This window comes from Chenopodium album, chromosome 7 (assembly GCF_948465745.1).
Source record: "Chenopodium album chromosome 7, dcCheAlbu1.1, whole genome shotgun sequence".
Classification (NCBI taxonomy): domain Eukaryota; kingdom Viridiplantae; phylum Streptophyta; class Magnoliopsida; order Caryophyllales; family Amaranthaceae; genus Chenopodium; species Chenopodium album.
This window is the reverse complement of record NC_137840.1, coordinates 20,984,993-21,010,450: the sequence shown is the minus strand read 5'-3', so window position 1 is coordinate 21,010,450 and position 25,458 is coordinate 20,984,993. Positions and strand designations below refer to the sequence as shown.

The following is a 25,458-nucleotide window of genomic DNA, read 5'->3' as shown; positions in this document are numbered from 1 at the left end:
ATCTGTCCTTTTTAACGATTTAAATGGTATCAGTTCGAGAGGTTTGATCTCGCCACTCTCAGAGAGCATTTTGAACATTTGTGCATATGGAATCCCAATTGGAGTGTAGAGTGTATTACTCTTCTTGGGTTTATCGATTACTTGCAAAGGAAAGTGTTTCGCTTTATAGGTCATTCTCATGGGTGTGAACTCTTTCCTAGGTTTATTTTTCGATGGTGGAACCGCGTCATATTTCTTCTAAAGTTCCTTCACAACTTCGAGGGCTTCACGTAGCAAGTTTGATCCTTCCAACATGGACAGTGTAAGAAATTGTATGTCCTCTTTACTTGCTAATTCTGGAAGGTTATCCATGGCATCGAAAAAGATCTCCTCCTTTTCTTCGATAGCATGGATTTCTTTGACAGGTTTGATGAGAGATGAGGGATCAACCTCATTTTCCTCATGAGAGATGGCCAAGGAGTGAGCAAGAGGCATATTATCAATACTTGGCTTCTTATTGGCAGGGGGCAATGGTAGCTTCTTATTGTCGATTAAGTCTTGGATAGCTTCCTTAAGCTTCCAACTGTTCTCGGTAAGATGGCCCCTACCTTGGTGATACTTGCATTAAGCATTGGGGTTCCAATTAGCCATTCTATTCTTGACTGGTGGGTCCCCAAATGGTCCAATAGGAGTTATAAGACCTTTTGCATTTAATCGGTCAAATGTGGTGTTATAACTCATACCAATAGGTGTAAATTTCCTCCTAAATGGTTTCTTTTGTCCTTGATTATTCATAGCAAGGACTTCACTTAAGTTAAAGGTACCAACATTATTTGAGTGGGTGGTTTTAGAAGAAGAAGGATTGTCGTTCTTCTTACCTTTCATGCCACTGTTGGAGTTATTGTTAGAAGCTTTCAACTTAGCCAGGTCGTCTTCAATATTAATTCCAATGTCGTAGACAGCCTTGAAGGTATGGATATTATTCTAGTATTTGAGATGCTTGGAGTACTTCTCTTGAAGGTTTTTGATGAATAACCTTATGGACTCTTTTTCACTTGGCACCTCAATCATCTTAGCTGAGGTTTCTCTCCATTTGTTAAAGAAAGAGGTGAAACCTTCATTCTCTTTTTTCTTGAGCATTTCAAGTTCCCTATAGTCAGTCTCAACTTGAATATTGCATTTTTATCTACCAATGAAAGCGTTTACTATGGACTCACAAGTAGAGGTTCTTTCTTTCTCAGGAAAAAAGAACCATTGTTGGCAAATGGTTTCGAGAGATAGTGAGAACAGAGAGGGAAACACCTTCTTGTCGATACCCTTAATACTCATTATTGTTTCGAAAGCTCTTAAAAGAAAGTAAGGGTTGTCAGTTGCTTTGAATTTCGTGATGTCGTTATCATAGAACTTCTGGGAAAGAAGATCCTTGTCCACCGAGACCCCTTGTGAGCTAATCCCTCGAAACTTGTAGTCACTAGACAGTTTGCTCAGACTCTCTTGCATGAGGTCCATCTGTTCTTGTTTCACAAGATCATCAATCTTGAGGGTTAGAACCTTTAATGCCTCATTTTCAGTAATCAGTTGGTTCCTGATCTCATTGACTTCCTCTTAAGTTGCCATTATTGTCTTAGCTTTCCTCTTACGATCGATGAGTTTGTCGAAAAGTTGGACTTGGATAAAAAGGTTGTCTTTGATTAAACACCCTTCCTTTCTTGACCACGCGCAGTAAATTAAACCAATTTTGTTTTAATTATTTGACTCAAACTGACCTTGACTTTACGGTTTGAAAAAGAAAAGGCAAAAATAGGTGCATATTTTTGGCAAAGAATTAGGTATATATTTTTGGGAGTTAAGTATAGGGTTCAAACAATTTATATATTTGGAGGATTAATATCCGACTTACCCCCCTAAAAAAACGACGGAAAATATGCGCATGCAAGACTCCCTTAGACATGGTCAAAGAGTACATTAGTGTGTGCTTTATATGGTGAGTGTAAGTGACAAGCTTTGACTCTTGTGTAAGACCATGGGACTTAGTGCTTAGACTCGATTAATAACTTAACAAGGTATAATTACAAGTAAAAATTAACCGAATCGACTAGAAAACTACTCAATTAGACATAAAGTTATGACTCGAGCGATAAACTGAACTGTCGCCAAAACGACAGGACTGGCGCCTCCTTTGCAGTGTAGCGCCAGACGACAGGACTGTCGCCAGGCGCTACACTCCATAGAGTGGCGCTACAGTTCAAATTTTGGCGCCATTGCTGGAGCTTCGATCTGAAACTGTTTTCGGTACTATTACTTTACAGTGTATGCCTAAAGTCGTACTAAGTCAACTCTGATTAAATATTAAACTTTATTTAGTCAAATTAATTAATTAATTAGTTAGGCAAAGTTATTTTCAGTCATAAATCAGTTTGTTTAATCTTAGCACAAGTCAAGCAAACGGTTGAGAAAAGCACATAAAGTATGGACAACAAATAATACACAATTAGTCAAGTAGGCACAACATGATGCAATGAGTTTGCAACCTAACCATGGCTCTAGTTCTCTAAAATTCGGGATATGGGTTAGTCAATAGAGGGTCCATGGATAATTGTCCGAATGCACCGCGCGGAAGCCTTACCGTGAAGGGTTGGCGCGAGTGGATGGGACACTGCGAGTTTAGAAAAACTCGCTTCCATGGTTTGGTAAATTCAACATTCTCGGATGTACCCTTTGTTGCTCAGAGCGTTCAATCAGGTAGATGGAGCATGAATTCCCAGAGGGTTATGTCCATATGTAGAACACATATGGGTTTCAGAAAAGTGAGAAAAACTCAATCAGGAAGGAGGATCGAGCAAACAGTGCTAAAAACTGGTCAAAATTAGAACGCATATTTCTGGCTCGGTATTGGAAGAACTTAGCGCCAGCAAACAGAGTCCAGTGCCTTCTTTTGGCTTTAGCGCCTGGCGACAGAAGTTGTCACCTGGCGCTAATGTCAAAATGTTAGCGCTAATATTTGTTCGCTGACGCTAGTTCCTACATGCCTCAGTAGCTTTCTGTGCTCGATGAAATTTTCTAGTTTCACGCAGCATTATTTCGATCCTAGTTGTGAAAGATATTCCTCAAATTTTCTTACGTGTAAAAATCCTATGTTTAACTCATTACGGATGGTATTTTCAATGAGATCTTTTTTTATGCATATGACAATAATGTGAATCAAAATTACGCACATGAAATACTTAGAACTTTTCGAGTCTCATCCACTCATTCTAAATCATTGCCAAAATAAATTTTAGGAATTAAAATAGAAACCGTCCCCAGCGAAGTCGCCAAAAACTGTAGGGAATATTTCAAGCATTATCCTTAGCTTGAACCCCACTGTGATCATACACTAAAGTACGGTGGCGTCTAAAGTGAAGGAAGATAGAGCAAAAGAGTCTCCAACAAGTTTTAGGAACTTGTAAACCGTTCACAGGGTGAAGGTTACACCCCTTAACGATCCACGAGATCGTCAACTCCAATAGGTCTGGAACCATGACTGGTAGTTCGGGGATGAAGGTACAAATCCAACCTAAAAGATATTGAACCTGCCCTAATAATAGGCCTCTACTTTATTCTGATCGTATTCATGAGCGCTTTCTGACTAACATACAATCAATAGGATTACCCGTAAACCTGTTTTTCTATGTTGGTTTAATATTAATGCGCAAATAAACTATTATTGGCAATCACCTAAATTATAATCATATTAACCCTAAATAAAATTATTAATTATTTTATTAAGGGTGATTACAAGTACCAATTCCCTTTAAATATTCATAAAAGGTATGATCAAGCAATAACAATAAATATCAAGCAACATAATAATCATAATAATAAAAATAACCATAATCATAATCATAATAATTAAAATAATAATAATAATAATAATAATAATAATAATAATAATAATAATAATAATAATAATAAGTATAATAATCATCATAACAATAATTATGACAATTATAATCATAAATCATAAAAATAATCATAATCATGTTAAAGCATAATATTAATAGCAAGATCTTAGGCATGATACTAACAAGATTAATAACAAACCCTAGCATGTCACTAAACATTAAAAATCAAAGCTTTAACCCTAACATGATACTAACAATCATAAATATTCGGAAGAATATAAAATGCATCTTACTTTTAATCATACTTGATATTAGGATTTTTTAGTTGTTACCCTAAACATGATACTAGGAAGATCAAAATGCCCTAACATGACGCTTGGAATCATAATAACAACTTAAGCATGATTTCTACATCATAATAACAATAAAATCAATTAAAATAATTACTTGGATGCTTCGTACCTCTTTCTAATAACAAAATACACACGTTAGTAACTTCAAGAAAAATAATAATCAAACAACTATATTAAATAATTGAAATAGAGATTTGGGACCAAACCCTCCGAAATTAAAACCTTTCACGTCTAGGTCGAAGGCAACTTCGAACTATTCTAGGTGTTTCTAGGTCTTGTGAATGCGGAATTTTGTATGATGGTTGGTTTACAAAAGTGAGAAAGAAAGCTTTAGGCTTAGAGAGAATTAGAAAACTAGAGAGCTGATGATTGTAGATTGTAGATGATTGAAAACGGAGATTTTAAGAGGCTATTTATAGAGAAAATCAGCCAAAAAGATAGAAAAATAAACCAGAGTTCTGACGTGAACAAACGAAATTAGCGCCAGACGCTAATGCTGGCGTTAAGCGCTAATCAGTTTTTTTACGCGTTTTCTAAATTCAGATAAAATTTAACCGTACAGGAGGATAAAATTGTATTTTCCTCAAAAACACACTTTTATTCAGATTTTAATTCCAAAAAGTCAACAAAAGTCAATTTATCAATGATAATTGAATTAGGAATGAAAAGAACCTTCTAGAAGAATCTAGAAGACTAAAATTATTCCTAATTGCATTAGGAATGATACATCCATATTAGGCCCTCCTTTAGGTCATTGGGCCGTATATAAGACTCAAATCGGGCCTAGTTTAGTAATTTGGCCATAACTTCCTCATTATTCATCGGAATTGGGCTTATAATATATCGTTGGAAAGCTCTTTTCAAGCCCCATCCAACTACACTATTATTGGACCCTTGCTATGAACCAACCAAACTGGATTGGCTATTTTCTTAAAATAAGTTTTCAAAAACAGAGAGAAAAGAAAAGAAATTAAAACTATCTGCAACACTAAACTTTCCACACTTTTACTTCATTCGATTACAATTTGACGTGAAAGGTACTCATCACCGGGTTTTGTTTTGGGGAGACACAAATGGGTGTCTACACCTACAAATATCATCATATAGGAGAAACACAAGGGAAAATCCTTTGGCATTGTTTCGGACAACATTCACCACATTCAAGGCATCACTTTCAAGATGAACATCAGAGTATCCCAACCTCTTCGCCACAAGCAGACCATATTGACAGGCAGCTTTTGCACACTCTACATCCCACTCACCCTCCTGCCTCACTACAGCAACAACAATAGTCCCTTGATCATTTCTGATCACAGCCCCCAAGACAGTTTTAACACCCAAAGGGCATCACAATTTACCTTGACCCTTCCCTTAATTGGGCAGCTCCACGAACTGACTGATGGGCAGATTTGGCTGGGTCTGCTAGCAACCCTTCTAGCATACTCATTACTTTCACGCACCATACTCACGAACCCCCTGGCAACCTCAACGTCAATAAATGAATTCTTCTTAAAGGTGGACATATTAAGCCAAGCTAGCGTGGCAATCGTAACTAGTTAAGGTCTTAAAACATTTTTTAAGAGCCATAGCAGCCTCTCAATAAAGCTGGAAGCCAGGACCTACTGAATTTGAGCAAAAAAAGGACTGACTACCCAAATATCCTTCGCTATAGAGCAATCAAAAGCTGCGTTGATCACAGATTCTTCCTCGGCCTCACAAATTACACAATATAGGCTCAACATTCAACATGCTGTATTTAAACAACAATGAAAAGACCAATGTATTTAAACCATGCTGAGTAAACTATAACATTTAGAGCATATTAAGAACTAGTCCACAATAGAAACTAATAAAAGTCTTTGTATCAACCAAGTATAATGAAGCACCATAATTATACCATGATAAATATCAAAGAATAAGATAAAACAATTTAAATGAGGTTCAACAAGTATATAAGTAAAGATAAACAACGACAAAGCTAATAAAAAGGATAATCGACGCTTATACACATACACACAAGCTCTTAATTTCACACACACACACACACACACAAGCATTTTGAATTTCAGCTCTTATTTTACATCTGATTTTCAGTTCTGAACTTCAAATCTTAATTCTGCAATACACTCACCACCGCCTCCACACATTCTAACATACAGCAGGAGAAGAGGACAGAAACAAAAAACAACATAAGGCAACACACAAACATTACCATGAGCAGCAACGGTCTTGGGGAAATTGCAGGCTACTTTTTATTAAATTCACTAATACGGTAATTAAGCTAGAGGAAAAACAGTAGTAAATAAAAACAATCAAGGTATTACGCCAAATGCTTGTAACTGCATAACTTTATAGTTATGCAAATATGCCAACAAGCAGTGCCAGACCACTTAACCATTTTCTGCAATTTTTAACCAGTCCAACATAATATATTTGCCCAAATCATAGCAATGCACATGTATACATGTTTAAGCTATATCATGAAGAACTCTTTTACACTACCTAAAATGCATGAGGAAAACAATTCAATCACAAAATTGATGTAGAAGAGAAAGTGGCCAAGGTCCAGATAAGAACTTCTTGTAAACAAAAACACAGATCATTCTCTTATCAAATAGGAAGAAAGTACAAATTGAGCATAACCTTATATGCAAGGTCTTTGAGAGTATCAACAACTTTGGCACGATCAGCTAATTTGGCAATCATATCAATGCCAATCTTTGCATGCTATGGCCTTGTTTGAAAAGACATACACATGGCACAATAAAGCTATTGGGGAGCTCGAGTCTAGATGCAAAGAGTGGACATGAGGCACACTATTTAAAATTAAAACAGGTTGCTTTGGTTAACAGTATATTAGCTTAAAATAAATAAATTGATCATAGGTCATCATGTTCACGTCTTGATGCACCTCATCAACAATAAACCCGAAAATGTTGAAACTACTTAGCTAGTACGAGAAGATTAACTTTCTATGAATGAATTTAAAACAACAATCTAAAAGCATACGTCAAGTTTCATGGCCTGGAATGTTGTACATGTGACATGCTTGCATCAATTGCTTTGTACATTGAATCACATAATTGTTTTTTTATTGGACATACATCAATTCTACTAGACAGAAGCCACATTATCTTTCAGCAAAATCATCTTTTGAATACAAACTTCAATAATTATGGTATCGTCTACTAGGTAGTTTTTTGAAGTATCATGTAGGTCACTGAGAGAATGAAAGAATGGGTAGCCCGCCCTAATCGTTTGAGCTTGAATAAATAAAAAAAAATTATAAATTCCAGAGGACACTAGGTAATTTTTTAAAACAAGAAATAAGATGTCACGTGTTAAAACTTACAAGTTATGTTACTGTGATAGTCGTCTTTTCCTTGGTGTTGATTCTTCAAGTAAAGAATAAATTCAACATACAGTTTTTTACCATCAGTTAGCCCAAAACTATTGTCCTGGTGTAGAAATAATGAGAGGCATTTACCATCTTTAGCCTCTCCTCTAGGAAATAAATTCAATTTCCTGAAATATTACATATCAGAGAAAGTAATAAGCATTTATAGTCACAATTGAGTGAAATTTTCCACTTCTTATTTAAAGTAAGACTTATATACAAACCATGACAATCCATCAAAGCGAAATACAGATGAAAACAGCAGCTACAAATGAACAGAAACAATAAAATTATGACCAATCTATCCATTAAATCTCATCTTAACTAACTCACCTTTTTGCCTTTAGATTGTCCAATATAATCAATCCCATTCAGCCAATGACTATGAAATCCTTCTGTAGTCATCTCAGCTCGAGAATAAAACTGATACCCCACATTAATTCCTATACATTCCACAAACAACGAAATCCAGCTAGTCTCAGGACTGAGATAATAAGAAATCCTTTTTGCTCGGGTTACAAGCACCAACCCAGAAGAGAACCAATTGTCTTCTCATGATACAATAATTCGTTCTTCCCTCTCATCTGTCACCAACACATTGTAAACAAGTCAACATTAAATGTAAGTACAACTTGTAATGACTTCACACCAGGAAGAGTCTAGAAAATGCATGGACAACAATCATATGTGCTTCACAACAACAACACCACAATATATTTTGCAATATATGAGTGATAAAGTAACAACTATATTGTCAATGTTACATCAGTTTAGACGTAAAAGCATGTATAGTACAAAAAAATTACAGACAAGACTGAAGGCATGTTAATATATGTAATAAAAAACTGTAGTATAGATGAGTGTCAAAGTCTGAGCCAAAAGGTCTACCGTCTAAAGTAATGAAATATGTAGATTGATATAGCAGAAGAAGAATCTCAATTCCATTTATAAGTATTATTCACATATTACTAGGTATGTGTTGATATGGCTCATTGTAGTAGAAACACTAGACCTTATATAAGTTTACTTGAAGATATGTTTAGTGGTAGTTGATGAATCCACTTTGTTCTACACGAAATCACATATTCACAGTGATCATATGTTGCAATTCTTGTTCAATCCTTTTTTCATTTAATCACTACAGAGAGGAACTACAAAAATATTTTAGAAACTGTTACACAGTTGTACCACTATCAAATAGATTGAGCAAAACATGAATCATCTATATATGGACTCCTTCAGCCAATCAGAAACTAGTAGGCTATATTCTCTCTCCCTCTCACTCTCTCCTCCTAGCCATTTCTTAATAATTGCATTAATTCCAACTATGGAAAGGACATAACGTTATTATTTTTCTTACACTTCATGTATCCACTTGCCCCACTGTTACATTACTTACATATACTAATGTTTGTACCATCTTGCCCTCATTTTATGTAATATAATAATACTTTCCATCCCAATTTTTAGATTATGATAATACAATTTTTACTTCCCATGCCCCACACAAAAGCTCTGTAATACTTTAGCAAACCCGAGTGATGAAATAAATTAAAAGCAGAGGGAGTAGAATATAAAGAGAATAAGAGGATGTCAATTGCATAGCAAAATAGTGTTTGTCAGATTATACCCTTGAAACATACTTCTTAAGAGGAACATAAATTCTATATTTTGTTTGGAACTACTTTTCATTATACTTTTGAAAGTTGAGGCACGGGGGATCTGAGGTGGCTAGAACATCCCACACAATTCAAAGGTCAGGGGATCGAATCCGACTACTCCACAAGTGCTCTTAGTGTGGAGTTCTTAGAAAGCAAAATGAGAGAAAAAGACAAATATATATGAAGCATGTGCCTTATCATCATGATCAATGCTAAATAATTTGGAACAATCAACTTTTTCATCGAATACAGGCAAAAGGTAGGTTCTGTCAATCTCATGGTAAAGCATATAAAATAGAGTAAAATATATCGAGCAAATCAGGACATAGATATGATGATCTAAGGAACACAAGCACACAACTACTCTTCATCAGGCTAGCCATAGAACAGAGGTACCTCACTTTTAGACCATATCATATAAGCATTCTCTATATGACCAGATACTAATATAATTAAGGATTATGTTTGTATTCTCTCTATGACAAGACACTTATTCGATATATACCAAGCACAATGATAATAATGAAGGGATATAAATTGCATAATAATTTGGTTAGAAAGAGCAGATTATTAGTGTGATCTTTAACCGCTAAGCTTAGGTATACTATAGAACCTAGCCAAGCCATTAATTCTATCTATTAGTATATATTTATCATACTATTAAAATCAAAATAAATAAATTAAATGTCACTAAGTGTCTCTCTGCTACTATACTAGAAAGATTGCATTGTATGAACACAGACCCAAATTTTTATCACATGCACTCAATAACAAAGAATTAAGCACATTTTAACTTGTTAATGACACGATATTGGCAATATTATCTAGAAGCTAATTTTCATTTTCAAGTTGCATCAAACTAACCCACACCTCAGGGATCTAGGACTACAAAGATTCAATTAATAACAAAATTCCCAAATTATCAAAACAAACTTACTTAAACCAAAACTACATACTCAAATATTTGCATAAAAATACTACAGATAGTAATAAAGATGAAAGAAATTACCTGAAAGTAAAGGGGCGGATAAGCTTGGCGACATTTGGGTTTGGGTGTAGAAATTTGATAGCAGATATTCGATTGCAGTTTTTTTTTTTAACATCTGATATTGAAACGACTTCAAACTCATAGCTTTCTTTATCGATCTCTTCTTCCTCAATGATAAATTATAAAAAAAAAAAAAAAAATCATGAAAAAAAAATAAAGCAGCATAAAAATAAAAATTCTAAAAATGAAAATCTAAAGAGAAATGAAAGAATACCTAAAAAAAATTAGAATACCAGATTTAATGAATTCGAAGAGCATCTTTCAGTTTAACTTGTTGCTAGGATTGTGATTTTTGAGAAGGATGAATTCCGGAAACACAATTTTAGTGAAAGGCTAGGATTTAATTATTGGAGAATGGAGAGTAAAGGATGAGCAGTTTTTATCATTTTCCCCAATTTGTTTGAGTTTGCAGGCTAGAACACATGTGCTTATCACGTGGTTAATATTATAGACGCTTTTCAAAGTCTATAATAAGTGAGGACGCTAAAAAGCATCGCAAAAACACAAAAAATCAAAATTTCCACTGACGCCCAATTCACAGCATTGAAGGCATGGCGTCGAAAATTAGTGCATTTTGTAGTAGTGCAACTTTGCGAATTCTGATTTCACTTTCTAATTTCCATTCTCAAATCATGTGAAATCGCCGTTTGACATGTTTGACATGTGAAACCACTATGTCATGTACACAATTTCTTCCAAAATACTATTTAAGAAGGCGATTTTGACGTTAATCTACCATATTTCATAGTTATAATATGCAGCAATCGCTAGGAGGATCCGAACAGATTTAAGCATTGCGACTGGTGAAAAGGTTTCATCGTAATCAATACCATGAACTTGTCTATAACCTTTTGCCACCAATCTAGCTTTCTAAATGAATACATTTCCATCTTTATCGGTTTTCATCTTGAAAATCCACTTACATCCGATAGGTGTATAACCTTCGGGTAAGTCAACCAAGTCCCAGACTTGATTTTCAAACATGGAATAAATTTCAGATCTCATGGCCTCATGCCATTTAGTAGAGTCGGTTCTTGCCATCGCTTGCTTGTAGGTTGCCAGTTCATCTCCATCCATAATCAGGATGTCCTCTGAGATCTCGGTTAATTCTAAACCAAGATATCTATAAGGTTGAGATCTCAGCCTCTGAGACCTACGTAGGGTAATGGATTGAGCATTTGCATTGTCGGTTTGACTTTGCACATTTTGATCATTTTGACCAGCGTCAACAGATGTTGTTTGAGCACTTTGACTGTCATTCTTATTTTGTTGCTCATCCTCACGATTTTTGTCGAGTTCGATTATCCTACCACTTGTCGTTTTGGAAAGGTGTTCCTTCTCCAAAAAGACACCATCGCGAGTAACAAACACTTTATTATACAATTTGTTGTAGAAGTAATACCCTTTGGTTTCTTTAAGGTATCCCACAAAGTATACCTTGTCAGATTATTGATTTAGTTTGTCAAAAATCAATTTCTTGACATATGCTTCGTATCCCCATATCTTTAAAAAAGACAACCTAGGAGGTTTCTTTTTCCATAATTCATATAGAGTCTTTTCTACAGCTTTTAATGGTGCACGGTTCAGTGTTAGTGCCGCAGTTAAAAGTGCGTGTCCTCAGAAAGAGATAGGAAGATCACTAAGACCCATTGTTGATCGTACCATGACTAACAAGGTCTGATTTCTCCTTTCGGATACTCCGTTCCATTGTGGAGTTCCTGAAGGTGTCAATTTTGAAAGAATACCTTTTTCTTTCACATGGTCATCGAATTCTTGGCTCAAGTATTTACCACCTCGTTCCGATCGAAGGGCTTTGATTTTCTTGCCAAGCTGATTTTCAACTTAACTCTGAAATTCTTTGAACTTTTCAAACGATTCAGATTTATGCGACATTAGGTAGACGTAACCATATCTACTATAGTCATATGTGAAGGTGATAAAATATCGGTGTCCATTTCTTGTGGTTGAGCTCATTGGTCCACATACATCAGTGTGTATTAGACATAATAAGTCTCCTACCCTTTCTCCCAGCTTGGAGAATGGCTACTTAATCATCTTGCCTAATAAACATCCCTCGCAGTTCTCAAACGATTCTAAATTGAAAGAGTCAATAACACCTTCTTGTAGAAGTCTCTTGATGCGTTTAATGTTAATGTGGTCAAGACGACAATGCCACAAGTAAGTTTGGTTTGACTCTATGATCTTAGCTCTTTTGGTATTATCATAACAATTTTTTCTAAACACAAAAAAAGGTGTAATTTCCATAAATATAAACAAGACATTTAAACAAAAGGTCTTGTGATCAAGGTTTAAAATGACGTCCAACGTCGCAAGATCAAAGTATGGTAGATAAAACTTAACAAGTTTAAGAATTTAGACAAAATACATGAGATTACAAGCTTTCTTTGGATAGATTTACTTCATCTTCCACTTGTGTACTCATGACCACTTGAAAAACACCGCTCATTTCGTTCCTGAAATAAGAGCATAAAATGAGTCAATTTTCCGGTATCTAATACCTTATAAATTGCTTATTTTCAAGTGTGTGGATGATACCTGAGATTGAGGCTATCTTTCCTCTTGCCTCATCTTCCAGATACGCGCTACATTCTCTTTTGTAGTGGCCTTGTTTACTACAATAGAAGTGGCGCATCTTTGCCTTGTTTTTGAACTCCTTTTTCTTGAGCCTTAAAGCAAACGTAGCCGGCTTGCAAGAATAGGTTTTCTAGAGCTCTTGGACAACTTCCTTGTAGGACAATTTATTCCGATTGTTGGTAAGTCGCATCTTAATTGCAACATACCCCGAGTGGAGTGAGCTTAAAAGCATATGAGTTGCTTGCTCATCCTCTACCGGTTTACCAATCAATTCCAGATGGTTAAATAACCTTGTCATCTTTTGCACATAGGCTTGAAGTAGCATCCCGGGTCTAAGTCTTGCACTATAGACCCTAGCCCATACTTCTTGCATTTCCTTGCTAAGACATCAATCTTGCGGTGGCTTGATCCTCATGTTAGACAATGACCTAGTCACTTCTTCCCCATGTCCATCATAGTTGCCCTTATCGCTCTTTGTTACCCTCAAATTGACCACATCTTCTAGAGCCTTGAGAAGTACATACGGAAGGTAGTTGGAGAATTTCTTCTTCCACTGTTCCGGAATGGAGTTTGCCATGAGTTAAGAGATTCTCTTGCAATCATAACTCCACTCCTCATGAGCCATATCGCTCATAATCCCTTTTGAGTAGAAACTCGAGATTGGCGTATCCAAGATATGCTCTAGGTAGAAATTGCGGAGGGTCAAACGGAGTTCCTCTTCCCATTTCTTGAAGTTTACCAAATTCAAGCTAAATGATAACTTCTCAGGAAGTTCTGGAAACATAAGATTGTTGTCGATAGTTGAAGACATGATTCTACATTTGAAAGAATTTTGAAATTAAAAACCATTCATGAAATTTAAATAAGATTGAATTCATGCATTTTAATCAAACTTATTTAAAACGTCTTATTTACACATTTAAAGTTGTCCCTAATTTGGTGAGCATAAGTCGATTCCAAGATCCGAAGAAACAAAGAGTGGTTAAGCATGCTTTGGCTTGTCTTAACACTCAATCTCCTAAGGTAAGAAATTTGCTAATGGCTTCAAACCACTCTTGGTTGAATAAATCGTCGCATCTAATGCTCTCTCAACAATTTATTCACTTTGCCACGACATATTAGGATTCCATCACTCATATCGTTGATTATAACCAAAACCAACTTGCATACCTAGTATGTCTTACGCTCCTAGGAGAGGTAGTGATGCCTCACTTTGGCGTATCCCACCACTACCCTCATTCGGCTGGTAAGTGTTGTTTTGGAATTATAAGTTTTTACTCAATATTTAGGGACCTAGGGTTTCTATGTTGGTTGATTTAAGTGAACTTAATAAATCATCACAATATTTGAAATCCTAAACATGCATCTAACATGTTTATACATATATACATATATATATACATATACATATATATATACATATATATATGCATTTGGCAACTAGCATGACCCCTTGAGATCTTCAAATCTTCAAAAGGTCTTCATTGCAACTTTCATGGCTACGTCTTCCAAGAACATCCATCTTCAAGACTTGACCATAATTAAATGCAACTACTAGTATCTACGACTAGGACTAATCTAAAAATTAAGGTACAAAAATACTCAACGGTACGCAGATCGTATTTAGATTTACAAAAATGCATCACGGATCGCAGTCCGTATTTTCTATCCTAATCGGGCCCCACTAGTTGCCATTTCATAAAACCTGTGAGAGAATATACATTCCATTCATCCATTAACTATTTGTGAATGGCCCATGCATTTTACAACGATAAACAAGTAATAATGCATAAACACGCGTGAACTAGTAACTAATCTAGGTGGTTAATACAATTAACACGCCTAATATAAACTAGTCAAAGTTGTTTTAACCGGTTATATAAATAAGTGCAATTAACATTTGAAGCTCCCACTAAATTCCGCATCCAACATAATTAATCCAATTAATGAAGCCGGTAATTCCCAAAATTTGTCAAAATAAATTTTGCCAATGCCGCTCAAAACCGAGGCCTAGCCTCCAAAATTTATTAAAATAATTAAAACAAATTAAATTAATAAAATAATTAAAACGACAATTTTTTATCAAAAATACGTAGTCCAAAGTGTCTAAGTGCCTAGCACTAAGACATGGAGTGCTCACATTTCGCGCAACCGTTTGATGCTCAATGAACGTGGGAGTGGGCCCGATGTCGCTGATCGAGGGTGGAACTAGGTCGTTGGTCTACTAACCCTAACCAAATTAGAAATTTATAATACCTAAACTTACACTAAACTAGTTAGTGGCAAGTGAAGAGTCGAACCACGAAGACTAAGTGTATCAATTTGTGCAAATTAGACTAGTAGGAAAGGTTGTGAGATATAGAGAGATTAAACCAAACACTACTAAGGGCAAATAACTAAAACTAGGGAAAGTTGTGGAATCCAATTACTTCAATGCATTCAACAACATCATACAATTAGATGAAAATGACCTCGATTAGGAACATCAACACATTTAACTCACTCTCGCGCAATTAAGCATGTTAATTATACTAGTAAACTAATTCAGTCTCATGCAACTAGCCTAGTAAAGGTATGGAAGAATTTAGGGCTCTCAACCAACTCACTCACTCACAATTGATTGAAAGCACAACTAAAAGCTTAGAATCGATTAGCTAGAAAGATTCTAATCCATAAAAGCATCATCCATAGACAATAATCAAGAAACGATTTCATAGTTATCACAATCAATCATTCAATTCATTAATATAACCTTCATCCAATTCCCTAAAACAAAACCTAAGCTAACATAATGAAGATAGACATGGAATTCACAGTAAAATAAGAATAAAAACAAGATCAAACAAACAAACTAATTAATCAACAAACAAAAAGCAAAAATTAAGAATTAAGCAAAGCAATAAAGATGAGAGAAAGTTAGAAAATGCTCATTGAATAGATGAGAAGAAGTTCCACAAAGTTGCTTCTTCAACCTCTTAAAAACTCCATGGAAATCCAAGCTTTCTCTCTCTACAACTACTCCTAAACTAGATAGAGAAAATCCTAATCTAACCCTGAGAGAGAAAATAAAAGAGGCTAAACTAATCTAATCTAGCTAAAATAAAATGTTGATTGAATGTTAAGAGAAAATAACCCCGAAGGGGGTATTTATAATACAAGTTAAATAAAATAAAATAAATAAAACTAATTAAAACGAAATTCAAAAACAAAATAAAAATAAAATAAAATAAAAGAAAAAGAAATGGAAAATAACCCCAAAACCCCAATAGTCCCACCAGACCCACGAATTCCGCCCAATTCGTGGCTGCTTTTATTTCCTTCATCACCATCACCACGCATCATCACCCTCCATCAACCATCAACAACAATCATCAACGGTAATCATCAAGCATCATCCTTCACCTTCAATATCAACCGTTCGATCTCATTAATTATCATTTGGGAAGCTTGTGATATGGTTCAATATGAACCCAGAAATGCGAGCCCGCAAAGACATCGCGCATAGATCGCGCAAAGCTACAGTCTCGACTATGATTTAGGATTCCAATTGCGCGCTTTCTAACAGGATTGCGCGGCCGTGAAGCTCCAATCAAATTAGTTGCTGCAATTGCGGGCAATTGGTGGTTGCGAATTGGCTTGAGATGCGGCTTGGGTAAGGGTGATTAGAGTTGTTGTTGCGGGTGTTACGGTGAAGTTGGGTGGCTGCAGCTGCGGTGAGGGAATAGAGAAGCTTCTAGGTGCAATTGGAGGTGGATGGTGGTGTTATTGGTGGGCTGAGAGCTTCGTGAGGTAGCAGGGGTTGCTAGTGGTTTAATTGGTGAGGTTGTGATTGGTGGTGGTTTGGGTTGCTCAAGTTGGCTGCAAATTGTTGGCGTGGTGGATGCGTGGGGGTGGTTTTTGGGTAGGTGGTGATTGATGGCTGGAGATGTTGGGGTTTGGATTGCGTGGGTTGCGTTGCTGCTGGGAACGACTTTAATTGGTGGCTGACGGTGGTTCTTGATGTGGGGTGAGTTGTGTTTCTGTTGTTGTTATTGAGTGGATGGTGGTCGAAGGGGGCTGTGGGCTGGTGTGCGTGGTGTTTTGGTGAATTGAGGGAGCAGAGGTGTTGTGAGTTGTGGAGCAGGGGATGTGTTTTGTGCTTTGGTGTGGTGAAGGATAAGGAGATTGGTGGTGATGGTTAAGGTTAAAGCAGCTAGGAGGATGAAAAAGGCTTTGGATTTTGGCTTGGACCTCGAACTCGAACCTACAGATAAACAAACCTGAGGATGAAACCGAGACAAATAAAAGAAAATAAATAATAAAAAGAAACTGAAATAAAATTATGACAAATGAATAAAACTAAAGACTAAAAAAATAAATAAAGATAAACAATAAAATCAAATAAAATAAAAATAAGAAAATAACCTAAAACTAATCAAATAAAGGTACTAAACACAAAAACACTAAAAATTACCAAAAAACTCAAATAAAAGATAAAAGACAAGAATATGAAAATAATAGAAATAAAGGATAAAAAGAATTAAATTATTGGAAAATAAGCCGGAAAACTATTCAATAAACACCCCTAAAAGTGAAATAAAAGTCACTTATCAAACTCCCCCAAGCTAACCTTTTGCTCGACCTCGAGCAAATTAACATGAAACACGGGAGAATGAGAGTGATTTATTCAAGCAAATCTAAGACACTAAATGAGACAAGAATGTACACTAACTCACTTTCGTAGGAATCACGGTCAATTTTAGCAACTAAAGACAAGCCCTTTAAACCCCTAGATCGCCCTAGAGGACGAGTGTGCTCTCATGAGGGTGTCCTAAGAGTTTAACCCAAAACTCTAAATAAAAACCAAGGCAAGGAAATAAAAAGAAAAGAAAAAGAAACATAAAAAGAGAAAGAAAACACAAAGTTCATATTTGGACAAGAGATAGGAACAAGCACCAATGAATGCAAACCTTTCTAAATAGACAAATGTATGCACGTTCACAGATGTCAATGGTTGATTGAAACATAACATATGCTAAGCGTAGAGAACTAATGGGGACACAATCCACCCTAGCCCCAACCAATCGGGTCGCGTTCTCTCCACTAGGTTCAAATTAACCCTTAAGCTAGCTTCTCATGATTCAACGAAGGAACCGGAAAAAGATAAAGAAATGAAAACTTTTGAGAAGGTAATGCCGACATCTCAACTATGCATACTCTCTCCATAGGTTTGAAGTCTATCTCCCTCCACCGTTCTTTGACCTAACCCCACTAAAGTCTAAGGGTCTTTTATTGGGTTGTAACGTAAGGCTAAGGGTTAAGGCGGGGTAAAAATTTGAAAATTTTGGTGATATTTCCTAAGTGAAGCAAAAGAGTGGCCTACTCTCAAAAACAAACTCAAGAAGTCACAAAATATCAAACAAAAATACCAATAATGCCATCTCCCCAAAGCTTATTCAACACTAACACAATATATACCAAAACCGAAGTAACCCTCCCCCCAAGCTTGAACGAAGCATTGTCCTTAATGCTTAAACTAGGGAAGAAAACGAAACCAAACTAAAATATTTTTGTGTTTTTTTTATAGCTCTTATTTGATGTCCTTGCCTTTTTTTTAACTATGGACAGCTTTTTCTTGAAACATCATTTGATTTTCTTGAATTGCATCTTTCTTCTCAAACTTTTTTGCATTTTCTTTTCAAGCTCAACTTTCAATATCGTACTTAAACCAATTCACAAAATGTCTTGTTCAATTTCAACACTCTCAAAACTAAAACCTCACATGCCAATGCTTCATTAACTAAAAGGGTTGGTAAACACAGGCCATTGGGTTTGTAATGTGGTTAAGAAAAGAAAGGGAAAATTAGGCTCAAATTGGTTAGCAAGTAGGTTAATTCAAAATAGAAAATCAAATTTGTAACAAAACAAAAAGAAGATAAATAAAAATGAGAAAATGTGACCTTTTCCTCCCCTAGAGTGGCTCGGTCACGATCTTGGGAGCTAGAGGTCAAAACAAGGATTAAGACATGCATAGTCAAGGATCCTAAATAGCCGCTCAACAAGGTGATGAAGGCTAGAACAAATGAAGCTCACAAGGGATTATAACCAAACAAATACCAACCAAGGGTTTCAAATCCATTATAGAGAGCAACTCAATCTTACCACATTCCCATGAACTAAGGCTTCAAGGACCCCTAAAAGTTCTTAACCCGACTACCTTAGCATAAAGTATCCTAGAGTCAACCAATGACACTCTCAAACCGTGCATACATTTACCACTTAGGAAGAAAAACATTCAAGGATTCAAGTCCCAAAACAAAATGTCCAAAATAAGAACAAACAAAACACATTTTGCCAAAATTACCTTGAAAGTAAACAAAAATCTTTTTTTTTATTTTTCAAAATAAAAGAAAAGACATGGAAATGAATTTACTCAAGTGCATGGCATAAATAAATCAACATCCCACCAAACATGATAGAATACCCTCCCCCCAAGCTTGAATGAGACAATATACTCAAATATAAACCAAATAATCCATGAGAGGGGAAAAGAAAGAAATCAATCCAACAAACCAACACAAGTCCAACGAGTCACCAACCATTAGAGAAAGAGCTAGGAAAGGTATTACCGGATATTGGTGGGTGTAATTACACGCAAATGAACCAATTTAACCTTTCAAAGCCGGTTTCCTCTTGAATTGAATCTCGATTTCCATATGCTAGCAAAAGTAGGCATTAAACTTCCTTAATTCTTGATCCAAACCAATGCATAAGTGTATATCAAGTTATGTACCTAGCAAAGGGCACTCAAACATTTCCATGAGAGAAAATCTAATCTAAAAAGAAAAGAAAATGAAAGCAATAAAAACCTCGGGTTATTTCCCGAGAAAGGCTTGTTTAACGTCCAAATGAGACCACTCTAGTAAATAATATTGCAACGAACGCAAGAGCTTATCAAATGCACTACTACACATTTCATATGATAACAAGTAGGAAAATGAAGGGAGGAGGACATGCAACAAGATTATTGCACGTAAGTGAGGAGGAAGATGCCAAAAGAAAGAAGAAAAATCAAAAAGAAAAATCAAGAAAATAAGAAGAGAAAGAAAAAGAAAAATAAGGAAAACTCTCCTCAAAATCTTTTTGGGTGGCACAATCACCCATTTCCTCAATAATAGGAGGATGAAAAGGAACAGTCTCATCAAACAAGAGAAGGTCCTCAATAGGCTCTTGACAAAAGAAGGGAGGAACATGGGATAGTAGGAGATGTGGTCAAATTTCCTTGAGAAAAGGACATGAGGAAGGGGAGGAGAAACAATGGTCTCACAAAGCCTCACATCATCAATGAGGGCATGAAAATCAATCATAGAATTCTCAAAAGAACACTCATGACTCAAATCTCTCTCAAACAAAACTTTCCAATAGAAATAACCTCATCCTCCTCTCTATCACAACGATGAACAACAACTCCCTCACGGTCCTCAAAGCCTAGAGTCTCTAAACCATTCATGAAAGGATAAAGGTTTCTCTCAAATTAAACTCATCCCTTTCCCATGAAGCATTGCCAATGAACTCTCTCAAAAGGCTATAATGATTTGTTACACCTTCAATGAACATACTAGCCATAACCTCAAATGAGTCCAAAGACTCATGGATAGAAGGGTCACCAACATGCAAGGTGGACTCATCAAGATGGGGAAGGGGGTTGGAATCCTCAAAATCGGCATTTTCTTCATTCTCAACTCCTCCACCACCACTCAAGGGACTCTCAATCTCTCTTGATTGCACAAACTCATCATCATCATCCTCATGAAATCCCTCATTCAAACATGAAGATGGCTCACTCACATCCTCACCAAGGGAAGCTCTAAAAGGGGGAGAATAAGGGGAAGGATGGCATTAAAGCTCAAATGGGAAATGAAAAGGATCAAAATCCTTAAAAATCCTCTCATCATGAGAAAATCTCCCCTCACCTTCACACTCTTTCCCTACATCATCCTCAACAACACTCTCACACTCCATGTGAGGTGCCTCACGTCCATCTAAATCAAACATAGCACTCATCACTTGGGCAAGCCTCACTTCTCTCAATTTTTGTTCCTCTTGAAGCTCTTGGAGTTGTTGGGTGAGATATTGCATTTGAGAGAGAATTTGGGCATCAATGTTATTGGGTTGAGGTTCATGATCAAAATCAAATTGCATATCATCAAAATTAGTACAAACCTCATCACAATGAGCATAAGAGGGAAGGGGTCAACTTGCATACTTGGATCATCACAAGGCACATAAGAAGTATCAAGAGAATTCATGCAAAAATTAAAAGAATCTTGACATTGAGAATCAAAACAAGAAACATAAGATTCTCTATCATAAGAATCCCTAGCAGGCCATGTGACGAAATTCCAAGCATCATGCATAGACAAATGACAAAATCTACCGTTATTCATGTCCTCAACCATTCCCCTAGTATACTCATTCATGCCTCAATAAGCTATACCACAAGAATCACTAAGAGAACACCCTAGGTAACTAAGGAAACCATCTAGTCTTTCAAAGTAAGCATAGAAGGGTTCACCATCTAATTGAAGAAAAGATAAGCATGCCATTTTTATACAAAGAATATAGAAAAGCAAACAAAAATCAAATAATATACAAGAACATAGCTAATCTAATCAACACAAACTAATGAACGCCTTAGTCCCCGGCAACAGCACCAAAATATGATCAAGGGTGGAAGTAGGTCGTTGGTCTACTAACCCTAGCCAAATTAGAAATTTATAATACCTAAACTTACACTAAACTAGTTAGTGGCAAGTAAAGGGTCGAACCACGAAGACTAAGTGTATCAATTTGTGCAAATTAGACTAGTAGGAAAGGTTGTGAGATAGAGAGAGAGATTAAACCAAACACTACTAAGGGCAAATAACTAAAACTAGGGAAAGTGGAATCCAATTACTTCAATGCATTCAACAACATCATACAATTAGATGAAAATGACCTCGATTAGGAACATCAACACATTTAACTCACTCTTGCACAATTAAGCATGTTAATTATCCTACTAAACTAATTCACTCTCGTGCAACTAACCTAGTGAAGGTATGGAAGAATTTAGGGCTCTCAACCAACTCACTCTCGCACAATTGATTGAAAGCACAATTAAAAGCTTAGAATCGATTAGCTAGAAAGATTCTAATCCGATCCATAAAAGCATCATCCATACACAATAATCAAGAAACAATTTCATACTAATCACAATCAATCATTCAATTCATTAATATAACCTTCATCCAATTCCCTAGAACAAGACCTAAGCTAACATAATGAAGATAGACAAGGAAAACACGGTAAAATAAGAATAAAAACAAGATCAAACAAACAAACTAATTAATCAACAAACAAAAAGCAAAAACTAAGAATTAAGCAAAGCAATAAAGATGAGAGAAAGTTAGAAAATGCTCATTGAATAGATGAGAAGAAGTTCCACAAAGTTGCTTCACTACTACAAAATTGACCTAAGAAACCACTCCAAACAAAGGCACCATATAATTCAAATATTCGGTTTCTTAGATTAAGAAACCACAATTTGAAGGAAATCAGGTTTCTTAGGTAAAAATAAGAAACCGTACAACCTTAAAATCTAGAGTCTTAGATTGTGTAATATATTTGATATTAAAAAAATGAAATTTGACTACGTAATTAAATTTATAAAGAAAAAAACTCACCAAATTAAAAACCTAATTTATTATAGAAAGTTAGAAACTATTAACCACCCACCTCCCCTTACTGCCGTTTTTTATTTCTTTTCTAAACTTCCATTCCTTAGACCTCCCTCTCTCACCTCTATAGTTCATCGAATTTTTGACTCATTGTTTTCTCAGTCCAAAAACTTAATTATTCATCAATTTTGTTTACTATATCCAAGTAACCAACCAATTGTTGAACATCTTCTAGATCTGATCTCCCCCTTCATCACCGTCATTCACATATTGCTCGTATTCACCGTCGTCTACTCCTCGTCTTGTCCTCATATTCATCATCATATACTTGCCGTTGTCTTCCTTTCAACCCCATGACTTGGTAAGATTTTTTTCCAATTAACTATTACTCATTTACATTAAATAATTTTTCATTCAATTCCAATTAGCTAATTTAATGAAATTGGATACTCTAAGAAATTATAGATTGTCAAATTGCGCATTTGATTCAATATCTATAAAAAAAATTATGGCAAAAATCCTAACTTTGATACTCTGTTTTGATAATTCTCCCTCGACGAAATTTATCGAATTGCGATTTTTTTTTTTTTTTTTTTTTTTATGTTTTTTTTGAACTAGATGAATATTGATTTTTTTTTATTTGATGGAGTATATATGTTTTTTTTTATTTGATAGAGTAAATGTTTTTTGTTTTGCAGTGAAATGATGTTGAATATGGTAAGTCCGATAAAAATAGCCATATGTTCAACTAATAACCATATGTTCAGTTGAAGGAAGTTATATGAAACATATTAATGCTATTTGATTGAATAGCGGTGGAGGTTGTAATTCAAGTATTATTGGTTGTAAATTATGCATTCTTTTATTTATTTGTAAGTTTTTGTATCAGTGATACTTCTTGTGAGAGGGATCTATAAATTTTTTTTTTACTTTGAATTTTACCATTAGTATTAGATTTGTAATTAGCACATTCATCCTTTTGTAATCAATATATTCCAAATTTCCAATATTTCGTGTTGAGATTTAACCATTGAAGTAGCAAATTTGATCCATCATTTTTTTTATTAAATTTTTTTCAATAAACAAAATACAAAGAGACTGGTTATCTATATAAACCGATCTCTTTGACTTTATCAAAGAAACCGGTGAGCCAAAGATGTACGGTGCGTTTGAGTCATTAACTTAATGCTTTTTATAGGACCTAAGAGACCGGTTGTTACGTAGATATGGTCTCTTTGAATAATCTAATAAACTAGAGAAAATACGGTCTCTTATGCTAAGTAGGGGTGTTCAAAAAAACCCGACCCGGTTGTCCCGTCCCGAATACCCGATGATCCGCAAAAAATCCGATGGGAAATTTTCTATTTTTTCTGTTTTTTTCGGGTCGGGTACCCGTCCCGCAAAATTAGCAATTTCGCGGGTCGGGACATGGGTCAGCTTTCCTATTTCGCGGGTACCAGAATACCCGTTAAATATTTTTAAAAAAAGTCTCAAAGTCCTCAACCAGCCCACTAGCTCAGCCCACTTATCCTAGGCCCTAGGGTTTCATTTTCTCAAAACTCACGCTCTCACTTCACACTCAAATTCTTAGACTTCTCTCTACTTCTCTAGCGCCTCCATCTCTCTAAAATATCAATCCACTCAATTCCTCAAGCATAAGTCGATTCATCCTCTGTTCCTCCCACTTCAGTTCTTCACTCAATCTCAGGAATGCTTTATTTGTAGTATTTTTGTGGTATATTTGTATTTTTTTTCGTGGTTTTTACTTTAGTAATTTGAATCTAATTATTTTCTTTATCATCAGTTGGTAGATCTAATTTCATCAGTTCACTCAATCTTCTCACCGACTCAGTTTAGTTTGTTGTAATTTTTGTTGTTATAGATCTAAATCAATTTCGCTTCTTTTTTTTTTTTTTTTTAAACTTCCTGTTTTCATTTAATCATTTATTTCACTAATTCTAAAAATACGTTTGTCTAAAAATATGTTTGTCGTTTATATTTTTTATATCATTTCTATATTTCTAATTAAGCTGTTTTCGTTTTTTTAATTTTTTAAATTCTGTTTTTATTCGGTTTGATTAAGCTGGTAAATTTGTTTTAGTTTTTTTTTTTTTTTTTTTTTTTTTTTTTTTTTTTTTAACTTCCTCTTTTTATTTTTATTAATGTGTTTGTTTGGTAAATTTTTATATTTCTTTATTTTACGACTTTGCTATATATAATATATGTGATGTAATTATTCTATTGCATTATTTGTGTTTTGTAGGAATGAAAGACTTGGTTTGGATCAACTGGCAATTGTTATTGATGAGACACTTGAATTATCATATCTCACAAGTCACAAGTGAATGAATTGATCCCCTCTCGTTTCGTTTGTTGTGTGGCTTTTTGCCATTATTTGTACTTTGTATAATTTGAAGTTATGTAATTAAAGACTCAAAAACTTTGTATTTTCATCCTTAAACTCTACCTTTATATTAATAAGCTTGTCATCAATTTTTTTTTTTATATATAAATACAACAGTTTTTATTTTTGTGAAAATGCAGCAGATTTTCTAAAAAAAATAAAATATTGCAGGTTTATTGAAATGAAAACAACCACCAACACCATATTTTAGGTACAAACTTATAAATAAAAAAATTAAAAAAAAAATCCGGGTACCTGTGTCCCGTCCCGAATAATCCGGGTACCCGATTTGCGGGTACCCGAATTATTCGGGACGGGACACGGGCCGACTAATCAACTACCCGAATATCCGGGTACCCGGAGATCCGGGTACCCAAATATCCGGGTACCCAAATATCCGGGTATCCGGATTTGAACACCCCTAATGCTAAGAGACCTA

General features: G+C 35.3%; 1 long non-coding RNA gene across 1 annotated transcript; it reads left to right on the top strand.

Moving 5' to 3' along the window:
- Positions 1 to 24,043: 24,043 nt before the first annotated feature.
- LOC145638952 (uncharacterized) lies at positions 24,044 to 25,108 on the top strand. The gene is made up of 2 exons (XR_014114758.1): positions 24,044 to 24,350; positions 24,879 to 25,108. It is a non-coding gene; the product is annotated as an uncharacterized LOC145638952 (long non-coding RNA).
- The last annotated feature ends 350 nt before the right edge of the window (positions 25,109 to 25,458 follow it).